The sequence below is a fragment of the Chaetura pelagica genome, unplaced genomic scaffold (genome assembly GCF_000747805.2).
Source record: "Chaetura pelagica isolate M959 unplaced genomic scaffold, ChaPel_1.0 scaffold101, whole genome shotgun sequence".
Classification (NCBI taxonomy): Eukaryota; Metazoa; Chordata; class Aves; order Apodiformes; family Apodidae; genus Chaetura; species Chaetura pelagica.
In genome coordinates, this window is record NW_009952564.1 from 2,791,512 (window position 1) to 2,798,969 (window position 7,458).

Consider the following 7,458-nt stretch of genomic DNA (forward strand, 5'->3'; position numbering starts at 1 on the left):
GAAAGAGAACAGGACTGCTATTTGCAAAGGTGTCTCATCACCTTCTGGTAGAACCTCTCCCTTTTAGATTAGTTTTTAAATAAAGGATTAACTAATTTTTAGGTAATGAACTGGAGATAAATTGATAGTTGATTTTGAATGAGGACCAATGTTTCATTTCTTTGAGCTCTGGATTAGACAGGGAGGAAAAAGAAAGAAAGGAACTGAGGATTCACTCATGTTTTAAGATGAAGTCTGGGGAGGCTGTGCTTCTATACGTTGTTCAGTTGAACTGTAAATTATTTTTCATTTATATTCTCGTCTTGTTACTGGTTGCACCAGTTGTGTATGTGCTGTATATGGAAAAATAGAAGCAATAAAATACTTTAGAGTCAGTCTCTTTAAACCTTTAGGGTTCTAAATGGATTTTAATAGGGACTTAGGGCAAGATTGGTTATTTTTTCAAGTTACTTAATATGAAACAGGACTGGAAAGGAATTTCCCAGTTGTCAGTTAAGTATCTTCCTTTACACATAAAGAGTTATTTCACAAGACTTTCCAAAGCCTGGCCATCCTTTTCTTTTGATTTTTCTTCACTTGAAAAGAAGAAATTGCATTATTTGGGATATTTTAATTTTTCTCCTGAGGCTGTTGATAAAACTTTCAATACAGAGATTATTTTTTCCTTTTAAATTTGTTAAGAATCCAGCTTACTCAAGTGTCAGTGAAATAATTATTTTTATGCTATTTATCAGAAAATTTCAGAGCAATTTATTTATAAAATAATTAAACTCCATCTTACAGACTAGTCTGATACATGGTGAATTTATGCACCTGATGCTTTGAAAATCTTGTTTCTAAAAAATTTTACCGATTTCTTCATTCTATAAATTTGGTTAAAATGTTAGTTCAATTGTTGATTGAAAAAGAGGAAAACAAACAGAAATTTCCTACTTTGTTCATGTTTTCAGTTGTTTTACTTGTTAGATGTAAGCATTTAAAAGTGGGAACTTCGCTTAATTGAAGGCTCTGTATGTTTTTTTGTTAATATACTACAGTTGACAATTCCATATAAATGTGATGAAATGAAGATTTGAGATGTCTTCTGAGAGTACTAGGATTTTGCTTTATTTTTGTTGCAGACAAGTGGGTTAAAATTTTTTTTTTGCTCATGACAATTCAGGTGACAGTGAAAAACATCACAGATGTGTTTTTAATTTATAAAGCCCATACTCATTAAGTATGGGCTTTTAGGTTATATTCGTACCTATTTCGACTGTTCAGAAGGCTCTTGTTAGCTGTTGGTAGTGATGAAGGACTTGATCTCTGCATGTGAAAGAAAGAACTTGTTTTTGAAGTTTTGTTTTTTTTTTTTCTTTTTTGTGTATTACTAAAATCCTAGCACTACAAAGAAGGATGGCATTAATGTATTTTATTTCCTGATGTGATCAGAAAAAAATTTAAACAGCCAAAAAGTTCAAATAACAAAAAATTATAATAAACTAGGTAAGTTTACTTAAGCTGTCTCATCTGCTCCAGTCTCAGTTAATCTTGTTTGCCATAAACCCACATATGCTGTATTTTTATAGTTGGGTAGTGATAGTTCCCTTAACTTTACCTATTACATTTTTGTGCCATGTGTTAGGTAAAAGTTTCACATTATGATTGATAGATTAAAATCTCTTTTAAAAGTGATTTTTAATATTATTTTTTTTTCCCCCTGATGATGCGTGTTTGGAGGGGAGTGATCTGTGAAGTCAGCACAGGCCTGGCATGAAACCTAGCACTGAAGCATGCTGATGTTTCCTGTTTTTGGTGTATCAGGCCTGGCACATAATAAAAACTGAATTTTATGTAATCTAGAGTTCAGTCTTTGAGGGCTTTGGCAACTCGACTGGCTGATGGGAAATCCTTGTTTAAAAGGCACTTGTTTAAAAAAGCAATGTGAAGAACAGAGATGATCCAGTGTTGTCATTGCTTCTCTATCTTATAAACAGTTTTTACTTTAAGTATTGGAAAGAAAATTGAGACAAGATCTGTCCGGTACATTGGTCAAGTTCAAGGGCTGCAGGGCATCCTGCAGTGTGCCAGGCTGTGTGCCTGCTGCCACACAAGCCCAAGAGCTGTGTTTGCAGGGTGGCAGGGAGAGGGACAGAGTGGCTGCCTGGGGGGGCAGAGCGGAGGAGCTGGGGGATGAGACAGGGTTGCCTCACAGTTGGATTGCAGCCAGGATTCACAGCTGGGGAAGAAGTAAGTAGGGTGAACGCATTGCCCTTTGTGCTGATTTCCTCTCTTTATAGCCCAAAATAGCCTGACTCAGAAAAATCCCTGAATTAGAAATTATGGAAACAACAAGAAGGAAGTTGCGGCGTTGCTAAGTGTTTGCTCTGATTTTCTGTTCCCCCTCTCACGCATTGGTGGTGGCTGAAGGAGGCCAGGTGGGCCAGTGGTGTGATCTAGGGTGCTCATCTTGTGTTCATCCAACAAAAAGAGCTGAGTTTGTGCCTCTTCCTGCTCTTTGCAATGACACCTGACAGACACTAGGTAACGGGGCAAAGGCCTTTTTCCCGGCAAAGGCCTTTTTCCCAACAAAGACCTTATCGGCAGCATTTTACTCTGGACGCAGGAAATACTGCCCTTGTGTCCCACATGTGTCGGTACTTACTTAGCCAAAAATGGAGGAGAGACAATGCAAAGCAGCAGCTGCTTCTCAGTGTGGTATAAGAACAGGCCCCTGGCACGCTTAAAGGGGAAATGGGAGTGAGGGGTAGGAAAGAGAAGAAAAAGGGTAGGAAGGGGTCGAAGGAAGTAAAGTGTCTAATGAAAGGTCTTGTTCTGGTGCAATGAAAGGTGACATCAGGGAGAGGAAGAAGGTTGGGGATTTGGTCATGTGGAGGTTTTTGGAGGCAGCATCAATTGTGAAACAGAATCACTCCTCTGATACAGCACATTGGAATAGATACGCATATTATATTTCTTCAAATGTATGAAAAAAAGAACAGCTCTTCCTCACCCACCTCTTTCTCTGCTTCCTCCCCAACAGCAAGGTCATACCAATCATGTTAGGTACTGTTCCAAATGTTCTCCTTACAGTTGGTTGGAGTCCTGTATATTGTGTTCTCATGTGTTTGTGGACATAATGGATAACACAGGAGGGGAACATTTCAGAAACAAATTCAAAGCATTTATAGCCAGAATAAGGAGTGCACAGACAGGCTTTTGTCCTGTGGTGTTCAGAGCCTGTGGTGACTCAGAGAAGCCATGTAACTTGTGGCACAGGTGCTAATCAGGGAGAGGGCTTGAGCCTCATCCTGCCAGACAGAGGGATAGGAGGTTCACTGGGACTGGCAGAGCTGAGACTACACGGTTTGTGATCTGGTTGGAATGGGGCTTCGTGTACTCACCCCATGGTTTAGTGTTGCATCCTCAGCAAGGTGTTCCAACATTAGCTGCCTTACTTAGAATACAGGAGCAATGTATTTGAATTTGAGGAAATGTTTTATTTTCTCCTTCAATCTGGATCTTTGAGTCTTTCCTGAAATGTTAATTCATCACAGTAGTTGTCACTCTGGTCTGAACTATCACAAAGGGCAACCTAGCTGGTAGATGAGCAGTGACTCTCAAATCTTGTCAAAACTACTGTGTCCTCCTTCCCTGTTAATGTTACTAGCCACTTGTGGGGATGTTCTGTAGCCTTTTTTAGGGTGAAATAAGCAGGTCTGCTCTGTGAGTCTGTCATGGTGAACTGCACAGAAGTTTCTCTGCCTAAAATGGGAGAGAGGGATTTGTGGGAGAACCCTAGAGAATGGAATGTGTGAGTTACTTTTGTATGAGCCCCAGACCCAGAGTGAGCACATCACTAAACCTAAGTGAAAGTACAACATGCCCTCCTCCACATCCTGTGTGTGTCAGCTGCCGTGAGTGCAATAGATTAGTTAATTCTTAATGAATGTGGCCAGCAGAGGGCTTTAAGGCACTGAAAAAGAGCCTGGGATGACTCTTAAATGAAAAACATAAGTAATAGTCTTGGTGGTGGTTTGTTTTCTGACTCCTGGGTAGTTGCCTTTTGAAAATAAATGGCACAAACGTTGCTGGATGAAGCTCTTCTACTTGGAGTTCATTTTAGAATGAAATTCAGTTGGTGACTTAGACATTGATAACTCATGGGTTGACTTAAGTTTGCCCTTCAGAGGATGATCCTTTCACCCTAAATGTTATCTTGAAGCTGATTTTTTTTTTTTTTCCCTATGTCATAAAAGGATCCAGAGGGTAAACTGTCCTGGGATAGAACAGTCCATTTGAAATTACATCTTCCTGCAACATGGAAAATTTAGCGGACTCTGTGGTCTGACAGGAAGACCATGCTATGGCAGCCAGTGTTCCCTGGTACAACCAGCCATTAAAAATTGTCCAGCCATTCCATTTCTTATTCCTTTCTTTCCCTGGCTCACTCTGAGGATGGGCAAGTGCTTTTCTCGCACTGTCCTCTTGCTTGTGTCCTCTATACACACCTGTTATTTTTTTGTTCAGCTTGATATTGGGCCCTCCCTTTTCACTCTAAATCTCTACTGCAGGTTATCTTGTCAGAAGACAAGCACTCTTGCTTGGCTGTGAGATGGCAGTCAGCTCTGAAGGATCTCACAGAAGAGCTTCCGGGCGGGACGCGCTCATTGGAAGTTCAGCAGTTGAGAGACATGGCAGAAGTACTTGCAGTAAAAGAACCACAACAAATTCACAGGTTTTTTTCCTCCTTGCTATCTTATGCCTTGTTCTTTCCACTTGCTTCTACCCTCTGGTTTTCCCTGGGATGAGTGAATCATGCTTTCCAGTCCCGCCTGCCCTCTTTCCTCTGCCTGAATCAGCTTCTCTCAGGGAATTGTTACTTGCCACTGGCAGCGCAGCTGTTTCAGTCTTTAGCTGTTTCTTTTCTCTAGTGGTTTATTCTTTTTGTGTTCCATCTTTACAGTATTTGCTATAATTCCTATTTATTTCTGCCATGTCTTGCTTTTGCTTTTTGATCAGTAAAAATAGGAAAAAAAGTTACTCTATGGAAAAAAAGATACTGTATTAAAAATTCCAATTAAAAAAAAATCCAAGTGTTCCAAAAACTGGAAGATATTACAACATTTTTACGGTTTTGTAAAACGTGTCCAATATATATCTATCTTCCAATCCCAGCTATCTAATCTGCTGTCTGAACCATGGGTTCTCTATACCAGAGAATTCTTCCTGATGTCCTGTTGCCCCCTTTCTGTGCAACAAGTAGATACATTGATTTCTGGCTGAAGTAATGACTTTTCATCCCACCCTGCCACACATCAGCTGTTTGGCTGGGGAGATGTTACTCTGCCCTTCCTTGCCTTGATTTGTTTCTTGTCATGTTTGGAGTTTTCTTTGCAGCAGTAATTGCCTGTTTGCACAGGTGAGTGGTGCCCAGGAGGGGACCCCCCGTGCATTTGCAGCTGGTAACAAGTGTCCCCTGTGGCTTCAGGAGCCGGAGCACCTGAGCTGCCCTGATTCAAGAAGCTGCAGCACCTGGGGACACAGAGGTGGAGAAACTGGACGAGCTGAGTGATGCTCCCGGTGCTGCTCATACCGCCTGTGATGTCAGACCACCTGTGACCCTCTGGGTCTGCAGACTACCCTCCTTGCAATCAGAAATTTTGGTGCCTCGGGAAGGCACCCAGAGGCCTCTCAGGTTCCTGATGGCAGAATGCTTTGCTCTGCAGTTGCTGCAGAGGAGAGCAAGGCAGTGATCCAGCTGGGCACTGCCCTGCCATGCATTAGGCTAGACTTAGGGCACTGGGGCCTTTGACTACCAATCAAATACCAGCCCCAGCTGGAACAAACCACCCTTATTTCAAAGAAAAGTATTGAGCCCATCAAGATTATCAGTTGAACATGTTCCGGTGATACAATGTATCTGCGAACAGGAAGATGGAGCCCACGCAGCGTTTCCTGCCTGCAGGGGGGAGTTTTCAACTTTTATCACCTTTGGGAAGGAGATGTTCTCTTCTACCTCCCTCCTGCAGCTTGCTGAGGCAGGGTGAAGGTGGGGGTAAAGTCTGAGGGATTTTTTTTATTATTATTTTTTGTTTGTTTTGTTGGCTTGTTTTTAACATCTATGTTCTAGTACAGGAGGCACTGGGGATGCAGCCAGAGGGGGAGTAAGTGGTTCAGTGCTTTTACTTTGTTGGTGCCGGCTGCTGGGAACCATATGTATCAACTGTGCTTGGGAAGGGGTTACAAAAGGCATTGAAGCCAGGGAGTGTTTGCTCGGGGAAGCAGGAAATCTGGGAAGACTTGGGTGTCATGTCCTTGCTTATGTTTGATAAGCGTTGTGATCTTGGCACATGCTGCTGCTGAAGGGAGAAGAAAAGGGAATATTATTCAGATGGATCCGTTCTCCTTTAAGTAAAGTCCTGTAGACTTAGTCTGTGCTGAAGGTTATCATATCTACTAGGGCAGGTCGCTATTTAACATCTGATGCATCTATAACAAAGGGGAGTACTTATTTTTTTCTTTGATCTTTTTTTTACAGCTTCTGCAAATTTCATTCGATCTTCTGTCTATATGGAGCTTTCACATGAAGTGACACTATCCTCTGTGAAACTCATTCTGGCCTTTCTGAGGCTGACTCCCACTGAAATCCAGTCAGTTGCTGAGGAGAACTGTTTGCCCTCCTCCACCTATGGAGCTGTTTTATTATCTGTGGGACACTATATTTCTCGTTTCCTATCTGCCTGCTATGCAGGCATCTGCTTGTCCTAGTTACCCTTTAATATCAAGGCAGAAGGCTACAGTTCAGCTTGACTGCTTGCAGCTGTACAGGCAGCAGTGTGAACAGGACGTGAGCAAGGAGGAGATCCTGTCTCTGTCAGGAAAGAAACCCTGCCACGTGGTACACTGCAGGTTTCTGTTCATCCTGCTTGTACAGCCCCTTTTCATTGTTCTTGCTACGAAACTCACATCAGCATCTTCTAGACCCTTTTTTGGCAGCATTACGCCAGCCTGGGGTTTCCTGCCAGCCTCTTTGGCAGGGGAATGTCCCTGCTAGGGCTTACCCTGACTGGGAAATTCCACCACACAGAAAAAGTCCAAGGAGCCACACTCACACCACCCTCCTCCTCCACCCTTCTGCTTCCTCTCACATGTCATAACATCCCCCTCCGGTTAACCAGGCTGAAAGATAAGTGGTGTGTGATCTGCTGCAATAAAAAAAGCCTCATGTGTCCTCAGCCTGGAGCTGTAATAAAATGGGGGGGGGGCACACTCACACCACCCTCCTCCTCCACCCTTCTGCTTCCTCTCACATGTCATAACATCCCCCTCCGGTTAACCAGGCTGAAAGATAAGTGGTGTGTGATCTGCTGCAATAAAAAAAGCCTCATGTGTCCTCAGCCTGGAGCTGTAATAAACTTGGGGGGGGGTCTGGGAGAGTTCTCGAGGGGTCTCGGCAGGGTCTGTGAGGGGTCTGGG